The sequence below is a fragment of the Mastomys coucha genome, unplaced genomic scaffold (genome assembly GCF_008632895.1).
Source record: "Mastomys coucha isolate ucsf_1 unplaced genomic scaffold, UCSF_Mcou_1 pScaffold13, whole genome shotgun sequence".
Classification (NCBI taxonomy): Eukaryota; Metazoa; Chordata; class Mammalia; order Rodentia; family Muridae; genus Mastomys; species Mastomys coucha.
This window is the reverse complement of record NW_022196895.1, coordinates 71,026,449-71,044,031: the sequence shown is the minus strand read 5'-3', so window position 1 is coordinate 71,044,031 and position 17,583 is coordinate 71,026,449. Positions and strand designations below refer to the sequence as shown.

Below are 17,583 nucleotides of genomic sequence, written 5' to 3'. Positions count from 1 at the left end.
TCTACAGAACTGACCTCAGAGAGCACAGAGATGAGTGGGTCTACAGAACTGACCTCAGAGGGCACAGAGATGAGTGGGTCTACAGAACTGATCTCAGAGGGCCCAGCCAGCGTGCCCTAAGATGCATCAGTCAGTCAGCATCCCCAATTGCACCGAACTGCCAACCGGCTCCTTCAGGCTACGGTTTAAAGTACAAACACTTTGCCAATGATCCCCAGAGAGCACCATTCATCTGACAGGGAAGAAATGCTGTGGAATATTTACTCAGCCCGTGCAGGGAAAGTACAGTACAGTAGTCTATGAGCCTGTAAGGAGGCAGCATACAGAGGAACTCTTAGGAAACATAAAGATGGTATCGGAAATGACGGGTTTAATAGTAGGGTTAGAAATAAATTTGAGAACAACAACAACAACAAAAAGATAAAGACACAGAAAAGGCAGCAGAAAAATAATACCTAAAAACTGGTCCACACAAGCTAACATAAGGCTTTTGTGTTTATGAACAGAAAAATGGACACTGTTAAAGAACTATTCTAAGGAAAGTTGTTAGGACAGGAAAACACTAATTTCCACAATGAAGGAGCCTAATTAAAAACAAACAAAAAAAAAAAAACAAAAAAAAAAGGAAAGCAAAACAAAACAGAAAGGAAGTCAAAACAAATAAAACCTCCTCTTCATAGCACGGGGCCACGATTTCCAGACCTCCAGGGAGTGAGCACTGAGCAGCAGAGAGGCAATCAGGCTTCTGTCTTATGAAACTAGGTCTGACTACACAGCTTTGCTGGCCTCAAACTTACAGCCATCCTCCTGCCTCTGCCTCCCAAGTGCTAAGATTATATGCACTCCACACCAAGTCCAACTTCTGCCTCATCATATTTCAGTAAAGTACCCTCACCTCCTGCCAGCCTATCTCCCATAGAATACTTACAACGTACAAAGCAAGTTTAAGCCAGCCTGGACCCCTTTTTCAGGGAAAAAAAAACCCTGTCTATATGAGTTTAGGGCTTATCTTGATGGATGCACACAGAAACATGCTTTAGGAAGGAGAGGTGGATGTGACGTACCAAGCGTAACTCTTTATCTTATGTTGCGTTGTACATTTTCAAAAATAAGATACCTAGACAGCAAGATAGCTCACTGGGTACAGGTACCTGTGATTAAGGCTAGCTACTAAGATTAACCTGCAGACAGACAGACAGACACACACACACCAAAGTATAAAAAAACTAAAAGTAAAGCATGAGCACTGCCAATGTTTTAGTTTAGAATAAAGTGGAGGCAAAGCTGCTCTATGAATATTGTTTAAGAAAGTGAGCATCTCCCTGTTCTATGTGGCTGGTCCACGGAAGATGATGGGCCCGTGACTAAGTGACTGGCGCACGCAGAGTGCCCATGGGGGCTGCTCTGCGCTGCAGTGTGGTCTGGTGAGAGGTCAGAGTTCTTTGTCCAGAAGCATTTGCTTCTCAGGAAAACCTTCCTGCCCATTCCAGGAAAGTTGGCAAGACAAGGTTCTGACAAGGTTTGCAAAGACAGTCAGATGAGACCAAAAGTGAGAGAGAGGGCTGTGTGTGTTGGATGGCTGCAGTGAATGTGGTAAGGAGGTAAGGAGTAAAACCTCTTTAATAAAATAGAAATCATAGGCAAGTCTGTGAAGGTGGAAACTCTGGCTTAGTGGCACTTGCATCTATGGGCGTGGCATCAGGGAGGAGCTCGTCCTAAGCTCTGCTCTCTCCATCTGTGTGGCCCTGGTTAAAACGCTGCTCACAGGTGGTGTTCTTAAGCGACCACAGACCTAGTAAATGCAACACAGACGTGCCTGTGCTCTAAGGGCCGAGCCCTTCACGTCAGCTGTGGCTAAATAACTCTCGCTGACTGGCCCTCTTCTCTTCTGCCTTTTATACTCCAATGAGAGAAACTTCAACGATAGTCCTGCCTTACAGAATAGAATCTTACTCTATTTTTCAGTTGAGGTAAAGTGATGGTTAATAAAGCAACTATCTTTGCTAAGAACAGTGACATGGTATAGACAGGAGCTGCTAAACAAAGTACATTGCCCATCTACTTATTTCGGTCTTAGTGAACATAAACTGGCGACATAGAAAACCACCACCTTAAAATTAATTTCTAAGACAAGTGTTAAAATGGTGTTGACAATGAAGGCACAAGGGTCAGAAAACAAAATACAAAGCCTTAGCACTACCAGGAGGTGACTCAGAAACCTGCTCAGTGCGGTTATCTCTGCACTCACAGGAATGGCACGGGGCATGGACAGCAGATGTGCCCATTGTGGCCATGACCAGATCCAACCTGCTGGAAGGGATAGAGTGTTCCACAGTCAACTCCACAAGGAAAACCCAGTAACTTACCTCTTCTAAACTCCCGTCAAAAGGAGGCATCCTATCTAATACCCATTAAGTCACGTCCCCACCCAACAGCACACCCTGAAGTACAACTGCAGAACTCAGTCTCACTGCTGTCTATACACACTGAGCAAGAACTTCACATGGCAGTTACAGGGTTCAGTGTGACCTCCACTCTATAACACACAACTGAAGCTAGACACACTAAAGCACACGTCATTTACCACACGGCATGGTCAGGGGGACGTTCACAATTGAACAATGTTTGTTTTGAAATGCTCAAATTCTTTCTCTAGAACTTAATTTCCCTAGGTTACAGGTAACTCAAACTCAAATAGACAAGACAGAAACAAAGTACAATGATGACTAATAATTTTTAAAATAATATTACATAATTACTATAATTATAACTGAGAAAAATAGGTAAAATTCAAGATCTGTCAATACATGATTGGTAACTATTTTACAAAAACAGAGGTGACTGACAGAGATGCCTCAACAGTGGCTGCTGTCTCTCTCAAAGGCACTCCTGCACATTTCTTTCATGTGTTTTTAACTTTAAAGTAACTTGGTGAGAAAAATATTTAAGTAGATGTAATGTGGAAAGAATTTTTTTGTTTGTTTTTTTGAGACAGGGTTTCTCTGTGTAGCCCTGGCTGTCCTGGAACTTACTCTGTAGACCAGGCTGGCCTTGAACTCAGAAATCCACCCGTCTCTGCCTCCCAAGTGCTGGGATTTAAGGTGTGCGCCACCATTGCCTGGCATGAAAAGACTTTTAAAGGCAAATTTCCCCAATTTTGATTAAATTCGCTGATGTACAACTAGCAAGAATGACTAAATTCAACATTTAATTCGAGGATAATATTTATTCCCAATTTTAACTTACATTTATACCTACTTCATGGGTAGGATATACTCTAAGGAGATATATGTACATACATATATATATATATATATATATATATATATATCATATAAATTTAACTGTATTGAAAGACTTGAAATGTTGTACAGTTAGCATACATTTCTTATCATTACGGTATTTCCCCTTCTCTATTAGAAAAATACATTCTGCAAAGAACAGAAATAGATTATCTGATGTTATAGAATTTAGGTTGTCTTTTTTTTTTTTCTGTTACATTTTCTTAGTATCTGATGAAAACCATATAGGCAGCAGGTCACATACCGATCCAGTTTTTTTAAAAAAAACTCTTATAGTACAGGTTGCTAATTTGCAGCCGTAATTGGATTTGAAATACTATCTAATGAGGCTATCCACCTGAAAAGAGGCATTACCTTGCAGCAAGCATGGGATGGGCAGAGTGGCAGCTGAGGGTAACTCAGGCAGGTCAGAAGGTGAAGATATTTCCTCAGGGAACTGCTAACTAAACTGCTCACTGTGTGGGCACTCCCTGGGCAGTCACAGAGGAACTGCAGAGGAGAGTGTCGGGGACGTCATGGAGACTGGCACCTAGGCCATGCTCAAAACTTACAGGGAAGGCATGTTCTAGATGCTTCATATCCTAACCAGAACTCTGGGATTTGTCTGTCACCTGATTAGCCTTTGTGATAGTCACAGGAAAAGAAAGTCTTAATTGGAACAAGTGGTTTGAACTTGTATATTCTTTTTTTTTTTTTTAATTTAAACTTGGTGATTAGTGTGTGTGATTTGCTCAGATCATGTATGTAAGCAGCACATACTTGCCACTGTGTATGTGTGCCGGTCAGAGACAGCCTGTGCGACTGGGTTTGGTTCTCTTCCCGCCTTGATGCGGGCTCCAGGGAACAGGTCCCCGGCTCGCTAGGCTAGGCAAGTATTTTTCCTCACTGAGTTATCTTGCTGGTCCTTGTAAATCCTTACTTTTCCAATTTCTGCTAGCTGCATTACTATTTTTTTAAAAAAATCTCTGATCTGTAAAAACTTTATACATTTATATCTACTTCCTTTGAACCTGCATATAATTAGTTACTAATTTATGCTTGCTCTGCACATATAGACTTGCCTCTGTGAACAGATGTTCAAGAGCACATCCCCCCAGTTCCTTTCCTCCCGCCTCAATTATTCTGTGACGTCTCTTAGACTGATGGCCACACTGTTAGTTATTCCTGATCCTTGTTTCCCTTTAAAAAAAAAAAAAAATCTTCTGACTGTATTCATGTATAAAATATCCTGTGAGTTAAAGTTTAGAAACACTTTCATAGAGAACACAAACTGAGTATATCCACAATAAGTTCACAGGAAACCCACCCTGACTATGACTCACTGTGAAATACAGCAGCGGCCCCTTTCCCATAGCCTGCAACCCAAACACAAGCCACTGAGTAAGATCGCCATGCCTGAAAAGACCATCAAAGCCCAAAATAAAACGAAACATCTAACTTCTCTGGCCTTAACTAAAAGTCCTGGAAGTTCAGTTTCATTCAACTCTCAACTCACACTGTACCATCTTCAGTCCAACTTTGGAAACCCAGAGGGCAAGACAGGATGGGAATGTGTGGGAATGGGAAGATCGAAGGCAAAGGGAGAAAGGAGTCAGGAGATGGGAGTCAAAACAAACTCAGAGTTAACGCTTCCCATAAACAACCTCACTAGTGTGAGGCCTTGTCCTCACTATCCCCCAAAGCCTGCATCGTGAGCCTCTATTCAAAATGCCTTCAAAACACTGCTGGGTAGAACTTTAGTGAGGCACACTTTTGTTCTCCAATGCCGTTAGCACCCTGTGTGCTCAGACACAGAGTTTGCAATAACACAGTGAATACTTCTACGAGTCTTTGATACAATTCACTTAGCAATATAGTGACCCATGCACGAAAACAAAGATCGGCCAGGTGGTGGGGCTCTTGCCTTTAGTCCCAGATACAGAGGTTGGGTCAGCCCAGTCTACAGAATGATTTCCAGGACAGCCAGGCCTATACAGACATAACTTATCTTAAAAAACAAACAACAATCAAACAAAAATAAATAACAAAACAAACAAACAAAAATCCAACCAACTAACCAAAACAAAACCAGATTAAAATACAGCTCATTACCATAACTCCCAACACTTATAAAGATAGGCTTCTATCAATAGATGTAAGCAATGCCATTTCCCTCAAGACAAAGTCATAGCTGAATTTGTGCTGCAGACAAGAAAACAATTGCCTGTTTGAAGAAGCGAGCTTAGCACTGAGCCCTCCCTGCCCTCCCTGTCCCTCTGTATTCTTCAAGATTCAGAGATAAACCCATGTACTGTGCTCCCTCTGCTGGCTCTGTAGCTATAGCTGATCCCAGTCATGGAAGATTTGCTATGCAATCTCATTAGAATACACTGGAAGGATCTCGTTTGCTCTGTTTGGGGTCTTAAATGTGTAGACCAGCTCCTCCTTCGTGTCTGAGGAACCACAAGTGACATAATGAAATTAAACTAACAATATTCTCAGAGACGGAATGCCTGGCCCCTGACTCCCAACACAGTGCAAGAGCTGTGTTACCTGTTACCTAAAATCTGAAGTATGCTATCTGCAAGACTGGACTGTTTCCTGTCCTAGTTATGACTGATAAGGGAATGAGACAAACAGTGGATGGAGCCCAGTTTAAGGAGGCAATTGGAGATTTCCCAACACAGCAAACAAACACTTTCTTAGTTCTTCTCCTAATGTACTTCAAGTATTTACTTAAAACCCACATCACAGTTTTTGGTGTGGATCCATCGTCACCCTATAATGTCTTTAAGTCAGTAAGGAGAATGTGGTCATTTTGCTGGTCTTGTCAATAATGAACAATTAGAAGAAGGAAAAGCAGGTGATAAGGTGGCCATCCAAACAATGACCAGTAAAGGGCTGGGACTTCAAGAACTCACCATCAAGAGTTAGACTCAGTGGGGAGTGGTATCACCACCGAGTCTTTATGAGTTTGACCTCAGAATCCACTTGGTAGGAGGACACAACTGACTCTCATCTCACATGTTATCTTCAGATTTCCCTACATGTGCCATGGCACGTGTGTACCCGAAACACATAATAAACACATGCAATTTGATCTAAAAGGAGTAGTTACAATGTACACATTTCTGTCCCTGTCTCAGAGGAAGGGTAAGGAACACCTGAGGCCAGCTGCTTGTTGTTTTGTTCACTCTCCATCAAGAGAGACGCTACCAGCAAGTGCCACTCTCCCAGTACTAATCCCCCATTCTCTGAGCAAAAGGAAAGCTTTGGGCAAAAGACACCAAGCATAAAGCTGTTTTAATTCCTTGTTTATTACTAGAGAGGAGAAGGTTAATCTTCATTTTCAGTAGAGTAAGTGTCATGTGCTACACCATAGAGTTTCATCAGCCAATAGTATAGGTTACATAATATTTGATCCCAATTTGCTTTTATGTAATATACTTAATTATTTGTCAAATAGTCTGTTTTTGGAAAATTGGTAGCTTATTGCTAGTCTGATAAGAAGACTATTTAGACAGACACAAACTGTCTGGGATTACAAAATCTAATCTGTTCAGACCAAAAGTAAATATTTATTCAGCTAGAATATACAAGTCTATCTTTGTGAGGAAGGAACATTTGTTTCTCAATGAAAGATAAATTGTTATCTCAATCATGTACCATATTTATTCAACATGAAGTTTAAATTCTGCGTTCATTTTGAATCTGGAGGTGATTAGCTGTTACTTCTGGGGAAGGAATTCTGGAAAAGCATTTAAACCGGAGAACAGAGCTGAAAGATGCATCTTCTCAATTACTTAGCAGTAAACAGTAAATGTCAACTTACAGAAAGGAAGGGTAGCAGGCTCTTCCAGTTTCTCTCCTACTGCTGGGACAAATGAGAGGACAGAGAGCAACTTGGGGAGAAAAGGGTTTATTTGGTTTCCATGTTCCAATCCCAGCCCATCCTGAGTCAGGGCAAGAACTCAAGCAGGAGCAGAGAAAAGAGCATGGAGGAAACGGCTTCCGGGCTCACTCTCCAGGGCTGGCTCAGGACCACCTCACCAGGCATGGCACCATCTATAAAGGGCTGGGTTCTCTGACATCAATCATTAATTAAGAAAGTGCCCCAGAGACTTGTCTACAGGAAATCTGATGGTGGCAATCCCTCAATTAGGGTTCCCTCTTCCCACATGACTCTGCTGTATGTGAAGTTGATTAAAAAAAAAAAAAAAAAGCCCAGACAATTACATTGGCTTTGAGATGTTTGGGATGGAGCCTGAAGACACGGGCTAGCAATTAAGAGCACTTGCTCTTGCTGAGAACCTGGGTTCAGTTTTCAGCACCAACATGGTGGTTCACACTCTTCTGTAACTCCAGTTCCAAGGGATCTGAACTCTTCTTCTGACCTGCATGGACACCAGGCACTTAAGGGGTACATGTAAGGACACACAGGCAAGACATTCATACACATAAAGTAAAAAGAGAGAGAATGAGGGAGATGATGGATGGATGGATAGATGGATGGATGGATGGATGGATGGATGGACAGACATCCAGGGTAAACTGACAAATGAATGTGAAGTTTAACCATGTACAATTAATTAACACTGTGTGTGTGTATATATATATGTATATGTGTGTGTGCATGTGTGTGTACTTTTATAGCAAGCACATACTTATGGACACTAATGATTTTAAACTAAAATTAAAGCTAAAAACAAGCTTCTTATTCATGTTATAAGGAAAGGAATTAAGGGTTAAGCCAGGCACACTAGAAGCCATACAGTGGCTCCTGTACCTATGAGCCCTGTGGACTAGAGCATGCCACTTATCTGAGACTTGGTTTCCTACATGCAATGAAGGTTGACTAGTGACAGACACTGAGTAAAGGGACGCTGTCAGTTACAATGACCAGTGTGAAAACCCTCAGCACAGAGCAATGGGTCAGGAGCAATGGGTTAGGCTGCTGCGCACTGGCTGAGCCTGGCACAGGGATGTGGGCTAGGTTACCAGCCACTCCAACTCTGCTAATGTTTATTTTATTAGGGTTTAAAAGTTAACACATTGTGGGTGCCACAGTGTACATAGGACATCAGAGGACAACTTATGGGAATTGTTCTCTCCTTCCACCACACCGGTCCTGGAGATAGGGCTCAAGTTGTGAGCATGTGTCCTTGATTGGTAAGACATCTTAATTGCCCTTGTTAGACATTAGCAATACTGTGGAAACCATGCACAGCACTTCTATGGGCCATGGTCTATTGGTATACAGTTTGTTTTGAAGAATCAGAAGTATACATTGTAAAAGTGGCTGGAATCAAGTTTGTGTTTATTTTCAATTGACTGTCCCAGAAAGGAAGAAAGGAAGAAGGAAGGAAAGAAAGGAAAGAGAGAAGGAAAAGAAAGATGTACTCTGGCCAGAAAAATCAAGGATAGAGGCTAAGATGATTTTTTAAAAAGATTTATTTATGTACATGAGTACACTGTAGCTGTCTTCAGACACACCAATAGAGAGCATCAGATCCCTTTACAGATGCTTGTTAGCCACCATGTGGTCGCTGGGAATTGAACGCAGGACCTCTGGAAGAGTAGTCAGAGCTCCTAACCGCTGAGCCACCTCTGCAGCCCGGCTAAGATGATTTTACAAGAGAAACTCTAGGCAAAAAAGGTTTTCCAAGAGTACCACAGCTATGATGCTGAATACTACACTTACATGCCAATTTAAAAAAAAATCTAATTTTGATATAAGTGTATCTTAATTTGGTTGTGACTCCCCCAGTTCTATAAGATAGACCAAATGCTTTATAATAAGCAATCTTTACAACAGAATATTTGTATGTCCAGGATACAGAATTATGTCAAGTACGATCTTGTTTAGAGGAGTACCAATTTTGTTGAATTTTGCTGAACTTCAGGGAATAAGGGAGTGGGCCTTGACAGTAAAAGGCCTCTTGCCACTTCCAGCCCCTCCCACCCTGCCCTGGCTGCCATGCTGTCACTACCATTATTGTGTTGGCAGTTTTACGTCAACTTGACACAAGCTAGAGTCACTGGAGAAGAGGGAGCCTCAGTTGAGAAATTGTGTCAACAAGATCAGGCTGTACACAAGTCTATGGGGCATCTTCTTAATTAGTGACTGATGGGGAGGCCCAGCTCACTGTGGGCAGTGCCATCCCTGGGCTGATGGGCCTGGGTTCTATAAGGAAGCAGACTGAGTAAGCCATGGGGAGCAGGCCAGTAAGCAGCACCCTCCATGACCTCTGCCTCAGCTCCTGCCTCCAGTTCCTGCCCTGCTTGAGTTCTTGTCCTGACCTCCTTTGATGAACTGGGGTGTGGAGGCATAAGCTGAAGAAACCCTTTCCTCCCCAAGTAACTGGCTATAGTGGTCCATCACAACAACAGCAACCCTAAGACAATTATGGATGCTACCCTTCTAGAACACATCTTCCTTGGTAAACAGCAGTGGCCTCTCAGTGGCAGAACTAGTGTGCACTCTGGTAAGCTGACTTGACATCACCACACCACAGGAACCCCAGCTCCTGTCCTGCAGCACCAGTGGCTATTGCCGCACATCCTGGTGGAGTGCTGATACGTACCCACTTGCGGTTTTGTTTCTGCTTTGGCCTTTGCACTGTTGTAGGGTTAGACCAGGCTCTTGTGCAAACCAGCACGTGCTCCAACAGCATGCAGCACAATGTATCGCTTCCGATGCTAAGGACTTTAATTTTCTCTTATCTTTGTGCTTGATTAATGACGTGCAAGTAATTAGGAAGTGGGAAGCCACGTGTCGTGCTGGAGCAAGGACAGTCTCAAGCGCAGATCCGTCCCGTCTCCACCTCACAGTTCCCTCTCTTATGATCACCTCCCTCCTATTACTCACTTCCCCTTTTGTTCTCCCATGGCCTTTCTTATTAAACAGTGAGGCATACTAAACTGTCCGTATTCTCTCTTGGGGGCAGGGCGCCCACCTCACCTCCCTGCTTTGGCTCTCAACATTTGAATCACAGCCCTTGCCTTCCATTTCCAATGGCTGTACTCTTCTATCCCTACGTCTGATCTCAGCTCTTCCCACGTCCTGTCCCGTTCCTTGCTCTTTTCTCCTAAATGAATCCTTTGTGTCTCTCACCCACTCTTGCCTGTATTTTTTTTTTTTATACCACCCCACGCTTGGAACAAACTCACTAGTCCTGTAGTGCCCGTCTTCCAGTCACTGTTAAAAAGGCACGCTAGTCAGGAGCCTCACTGAGAACAACCGTCTCCGCACATGTCCTATTAATGAACTGAACTGTTCACACAAACTCTTTAAGGCTCAAATCTGAAATACTTTAACTCACTGCTGCGTCTCACCATATTCTCTCATGCCAGAGTGAATGTCAGTTCCTGAAAGCCTGACAGAGAATGAGTTTTCAGCTCCACCTTTATCTAATCAAGCAAATGCATAATGCAGAGGGAGCTTGTAAAAGTCAGAAAACCAAGCACTGCCCAAGAGGACAGAGGGACAAAGCCACACAGGTGGTCATGTGATTGCCTAAGGACAGATCACACTCAAAGATGGCACTCGAGGGAGTCACTCGAGTGTAATGGGAGTTGGTGAAGTAGAGTCCTGGTATCACCCTGCTCATGTCATGACATCTGTTCAATTCTAAAACCACCTATGTGTCTCTTAGCTCACTGCCAGTCAGGACAGTGATGCTCTGCAGAGGGAGGCTGGGAGACCACGATGAAGACAGGAAGCCAGTGCCTTACATCAAGGACCACATCCTGGTACAATGAACAAAGCCTCAGTATTTCCACTAGCAAGTTACTTGTTTTTCCTCTGTAGTGAGAGAAGGTCTTGCTATGTAGCATGAGCCTAGAACTCACTACCTAGGCCAGGTTAGCCTCAAAGTTGTGCAATTTTTCTGCCTTGTCATCCAGAAAAAGGGAAAACTTCAGAAAGATATTTTTAATGAAATAATACATCTAAAACAATGAAAAGTAAACTTTCTTCAAATATTTGAAAAAGAAAAAAAAAAATCAACCAACCAACCAACCAACCAACCAAAACCAAGATCAGTAGGCTGGGATGTAACTTTACTTCTGGGAAACACTGTGCTTCTATAAATACAGGGCATCAGAAGACGGTTTTCCTAACTGGACAACCTCGGACAAGGGCATCTGATAACCATGCATGACAAGGCATCTGAATGACTGCATAACAACTACACACAATGGCACTGTGCACATGTGTGAGGAAGGTGAATTGTATGTCTTTGGCTCTGGGCGCTGTGACACACTTCCAAGTATTCTAAATGAATAAGGCCATTTGACTGCAAGGACTACTTGTTGATCACCTTTCATTCTTGAAGGCAAATTACACTACTTCAGTGAGCACGTGGCCCGATACATGAAAAGCAGCAATTTTTGTATGTCAACGGATTTCCCTTCAAGAACACAAATACACTGAACACGGATGGTGGAGGTGAGCAATGACGGCAAGAGTTCGTCTTGCTCTTTAGGACAGCACTCTGACCACCACAGAGCAAGGCTACCATCATTTTGACTGCAGAGGAACTGAAAATGAAAGCCACATTGAGTGGTTCTCACAGAAAGGCATGTGGAAAACGCAGGACGCACAAGTTCCCCATCTAGGAGTGAGTCCTGTCTGGTCCAGTCAGTTTTGTCTCTTTAGCCCAACAAAGTAAGATGGTGTGGTATAGGAGACATGTATTGTCTGGAGGAAGTGTGACACAGACAAAAGAAATGGGGGTGAGCCTTTAAGATCTGTCTGCACAGAAGAAGAATGGGTATAAGCTTGGTATGGTAGCACGCACCATAATCCCACAAGGCAGGCAGACCTTCATGAGTTCAAGGCCGCCTTAGTCTACACTGTGAATTCCAGGACAACTGGGAATATATAGTGTTGTGATCATAAAAAGAGAAAGAGCTATAAGAATATGTTCTGGCAAGGTGTGGGGGGAGGGGGTGCCTTGGGGGCCCATGCCGAGGCATCCCGTCCCCCTGAGGGACCGGACGCACACCGGTATAGTACAGAATAAAGTTTATTCAGGGCATGGGGAGGGGAGTTAAGAGGGCAGCAGAGGCAGAGAAAGGGAGAGAGCGGGAGAGAGTAGAGAAGTAGGGGCCGGCCATGACCACGTGGAGAGAGAGGGGAAGGAAATGGGGAGAGAGGGAGAACAAAGGAGCAAGAGCAAAGGGAGAGAAGCAGGAGTAAGAGAGAGAGGAGGGGGCAAGCAGCCCCTTTTATAGGGCCAGGCCCACCTGGTCATTGCCAGGTAACCATGGGGAGGAGATACCTGGCTGCTGCCAGGTAACTGTGGGGGTGGAGTTTGTACAGAATGCTAACATTATAGTAAGACCTGTTTTTTTATTTTTAGAATCATGGGTACAGATGCCTGATTGTTGCCTGTGTTTAGATTCTTTGCAAACTTCTAAATAACATATAGAGTATCAAAAAGGCTTTAGTAATAGACTGTTCTTATAATCTTGCTCCAAAGTACATTAGAAACCAAATGACCTGTACTTTCTATGAAACAATGAGCTAGGCCTAGAAATAAGACCTAAGTCGCATGTGGGCAGGCAGAGCCGCAGGAGACCAAGACTGGACAGCACAAAGGGCACAGGCTGGTGTGCATTCCTGCTAGAAACTGGAAGCCGAGGCCCATTGCCTTGGGCTACAGAGTTTCAGTGGAGCAGTTCAGTGAGTGTATACCTACTTCATGGGTCTTCATGGGTATGGATCTAATGTACAGACAGCTCACTCTTCTCAGTGTTACATTCCCAAGAGGAAGGGATGGCTGAAGCTCTGTGTATGAAGTAAGATCTCTCTAAACAACCACAGCAATGGGAAATACTGATGGTTCTTGCAGCAGCCACGCAAGTGTTACACAAAATTTGGTGGCTGGGACATCTCTTGCATTTGCTGCTTGGTGCCAGTCGCAGAAAGTGACCCTTGAGAAAGACTCTAAAGCTAAGGAAGATGGGAATTCTTCTCTTCAAGACAGTCATAACACGCTGTTTCTACAGCTGATATTGTATGTTCAGGGATGCAGTGTTGATTAAGATGTGAAAACGGCAAGCAGAAAGCACCACAGGACAGGCAGAGGCCCCTGTGTTATAGCCAAGAGCATTTAATGCGTGGTGGTGACCTCTGCGTAGATGACTTATGTGTCAGTGCTGGTGACCTCTGCGTAGATGACTTATGCATCATAAGGAAACACCCCAGAAGCTTTGGTACAATTAGCTAAACGCTAGTAAGGCCTTCCCAGGCCTGCTTTTTTTTTTTTAAATTGACTATGTAGAAATATACTTTTCTGCAGGTTTTTATTCAGATTCTTGATTAGTATACAAATCTTTCTCTTACTATCTAACATTCTGCAGAAATGATACTAGGCATCATTGTAGCTCCAGCAATGCCCTCTAAAAGTGATCTGAGACGATTAAGACCGAAGGAGACTGCATGAGACCGAATGGGACCACACCTGCCAAGCACACGCTGCTCTCTGCCCAGATTCCCAGTGCCCTGACCACTTAGGATGCAGACCAAGTCCTGAGTGCCAAGGAGGGGAGAAGTGCGGGCTTGAATTCCCTTTGGTTTTGAGTATACACTACTTGAAAACACATGCAGCATCAAGAGTCAATGTAAGTAAACACCTTCAGGGCTATGTAATTGCTATCTGTATAGAATGGACTTTCAGGGGTCATTAAAGAGACCACCAAATCCCCAGGAAAGCCACGTCTGCCTGTTGATTTAGAGTCACTCAGTCACCAAACAGGAATGACAAGGAAAGCAGACCCGTCAGTCACATTCCAAGTCATGCTCAGTCGCTGCCTGCTGCTTTCTCCTCCTAGTAGTAGGTAAGAGCTGGACTTACCCTCTGCTACCTTGGACGTCTATATAAACGCTTGCTTTATAAAATCTGGTTAAAACATCTGAGAGGGCCTAGGATGTGGTTCAGTGGTAGAGCAATTCCTAACATGTGTGAGGCTCTGGTTTCAGTCCCAGCTCAGTGGCAGGAGGGGGTGGGGGACGATAGGATAAACCCCAAACAAAAAGCCAGTGCTGGAAGAGAGAGTAACTATGGGGTGGGGAACAGGAAGTAAAAGGTTGGGGAGACAGAGAACACGAGTATCTCACGACCACTCACTCTACTATGATGAGACCCAAAATAATTCAAGCTTCTACGGAAAGCTAAAAGCAGACTTGGCTCCCCCCAGGCCAGGAGCTGAAGCTGAGCAAAGCTGCAGAGGAGGCATCTGGGTGGAGCAGCTGGCTCTAGGATGCTGCACAGGAGCTGAAGGAACAAAACAGTGCTTCCTGTTTACACAGTCTGAATCCAGACTCAAAAGTCCCAGTTTGAGAAGTATCTCGGACTCTAGGTGGGTACACAAGTTCAAATTTAGATACAATATAGCTAAATAATCAGGGCTTGAAAGTGGCTTCAGCTTAGGCTGAAATAAATCAAGGGGAATTATTTGCCTCAGTCTCCTGTGAAAAGCATAGGAGCCAGGACAAGGCAGGACAAAGCCAGAAAAGCTGCTGGAGCCCGAGTGGTCCAACTCTACAGGTGCCTTTCCACTTGTGGCAACTTCTATTATCACTCTGTGTATCTGTGCCTTACTCATAAAACAGGTATATAAGGTAACATCTCATAGAGTTATATTGAAGACTAAAGCAATAAGTGTTAATTGGAATTGGATTTGTGGGAGAGATCAGGAAATACCAGCTATTACCAGTGAGGACACTGCACATGGATACCCTGTATCATGTGCAGCCTTTAAAAATCCGCACTGTACAGCTAAGGTTCATTTAAAATTAATTTTTAATGAGCCAGCTCTTATAAACAGCTCTTTTGTGATAAGCAAATTCCCTCCAGGTTAAGACCAAGCTAAGGACACACATGGAAACATACCCACACCTCACTCTCTAGTTTCTATTTCAGCTCAAACAGGAAACAGTGAGAAATGTAATGTAGCTGAAAAATTTAAATCTCTTTTGGTTTTCTTTTCTGAGACAGTATTTCACCATGTAGTCCTAGCTGGCTGGGCCTACTAGCTGGCCTTGAACTCATAGAGACCCACCTACCGTTGCTTGCAGAGTGCTGGGATTAAAGACATGAGGCACTTCACCCAGCTCAAAACCCTGAAATTGGAAGCTAACTGCTGAGCATCAAGGACTACACGAGTGGTGAGACACTCACTGTTACAATATGGTGACAGTCAGGAAGATGAAGGCTAATCAGAACAGGGACTCCAGGGAGGCTGCAATTCTACTGCCAGCTTTCGGATCTCTCTGCCCAGCCATCCTAACTCCCCGGATTCTCTCTGCTTCCTCATCTGTTGTAGCCTAGAAATAAATAATCTTGTCACTGTAACTCAGAGATCTGGGATTAGACTGAATGTGACTTCCGCTGTGCAGCCAAACTGAAGTGGATCTCCCTTTCACCTCGGCCGCGTGACGGCTTAGTCACTAAGGGCTGGTCGGTGAATCTTTAACTGATGATTTACATCACTGTCTATTTAAGCTCGGGAAGTCAAATAAATGTGAAGGGCTGGCATCATGACATGCCAAGGCATGGCAAGTGGGTGGAATTACTTTTCTTCCATATATGGGAAAGCCTGTATGTTCAAGTCTGTGAGACATTCAGTAACCAAGAATATTTCTCTAATAAGCAGTTGTGCAAGGCTGCATGTCTGAATGTGCACATGACATTCCCTGTAAATGGCAGCCGCAGGGGAAGAGCATCCAACATGCGGAGTTTGTGTGCACTCCGACTGTCTGTACATACAGTCTCAATTGCATGAGAAAGTCTTCAGGAACTCTGGCCACACCTACAGACCCATAGGACATATCAACTGTGGCTATGGGGTCTCCTTGACCAAGGTCATCACCACCTAAAAGCAGCTGGTGGAAAAAGATAGACTACTGCATTTAAAAACCAAATGGAGAGATGCGCTCTGCCAGGGGTCGGTGAAGTATCCCAAGATGGCTGGGCAAATTAATAAAAAAGTTTTTAACACGTACACTCCGTATTCCTTACTATACAGGTAACTGTCAATTTGACACAAACTGAAGTCGCCTGAGAAGAAAGAGCCTCAACTGAGAAAATGCCTCCATGAGATCAGGCTCTACACAAGCCTGTTAGGCATTTTCTTAGTTAGTGATTGATGGGGGAGGGAAGACTGAGTAAGCCATAGGGAGCAAGTCAGTCAGCACCCCTCTCTCCGTGGCCTCTGCATCAGCTCCTGCCTCCAGGATCCTGGCTTGTGTGAGTTCCAGTCCTGACTTCCTTTGGTGATGAACAGCCGTGTGGAAGGGAGCTGAGTAAGCCCTTTCCTCCCTACATTGCTTTGGTCACAGTGTCTTGCTGCAGCCGAGAAACTAACGAGACACCTGTATAACTGAAATTGCATCTCGTCATCCTACTATAACCTTTGCCTCCATTATTTACTTATGCCACAACAAAATGGTTTTTTGATGGGGCAAGGTATGTAGCTTGTTAGGGTGATCCTGTTTGGAAATTATTTCTTAGTGCTGTGTTTAATTCAGTGAGACACAGTTTAAGATAATTTTCCTTCTCTCTGTGTTCTGCTTCCTGGATCACAGAGCACATGTTTTTAGAAGGAGTATTTCAGTGTGCTGACACCGCCTCCGCGGCCATGGCCTACCAGGTATCTAGGAAGTAGAAAGTTCGTAAAATGTTTTACTGGAAAAATTCTGCCAACTTAAGTATTCCAGAAGAACTTAAGACCCCTTGTCATGTGGCTTTTCTTCATCTTTTAAAACCTGTGTGTGTGTGTGTCTATGTGTGTGTGTGTCTGTGTAAAAGAGAGAGGGGGGAGGGGAGGGAGGGGGAGAGAGAGACAGAGGGAGAGATTCTCCCATCATGCACTGGTCCTGAGCAGCACCCTGCAGATGTCACAGTGATGACATCTACCTTTTCATAACTAGACAAGAAAATCCTTGAGGAAATGGTGATTAGAAAACTAATCAACTCTTTCTGGAACCTAAAACCATTCATTTAGACCCAAATTCAACAGCTGTCACATATACCCTCTTGCCCTCGAAGAACAGTCTATTGAGAGTGGGGCCGTGGCTCAGTTGGTAGAGCACTTGCTACCATTGGAGAAGCCTGGATTCAGAGTCCACCCCTGCATAAGTCAGGCCCAGCACTCAGAAGGTGATAGCGAAAGACTCAGAAGTTCAAGCTCATCCTTGGGTAGACAGTGAGGCTCCATGAGGTCAGCCTGGCCTACACCAGACACTATTTCAAACAGCACGACACGACCGTCTAGTGGGAGCAGGGGTGAGGGG

The 17,583-nt window shown here is 43.9% G+C and overlaps 1 protein-coding gene and 1 long non-coding RNA gene across 5 annotated transcripts in view; one reads left to right on the top strand and one right to left on the bottom strand.

The window, feature by feature from the left end:
- Dym (dymeclin) overlaps positions 1 to 17,583 on the bottom strand; it is a 265,175-nt gene that overhangs the window by 103,201 nt on the left and 144,391 nt on the right. The gene's annotated exons all lie outside the window — the stretch shown is intronic.
- On the top strand, positions 12,640 to 16,292 carry LOC116087359. 2 transcript variants are annotated; one of them, XR_004117391.1, is made up of 4 exons: positions 12,640 to 12,969; positions 13,650 to 14,126; positions 14,487 to 14,648; positions 15,367 to 16,292. It is a non-coding gene; the product is annotated as an uncharacterized LOC116087359 (long non-coding RNA). The 2 variants fall into 2 exon arrangements; XR_004117392.1 differs by lacking the exon at positions 14,487 to 14,648.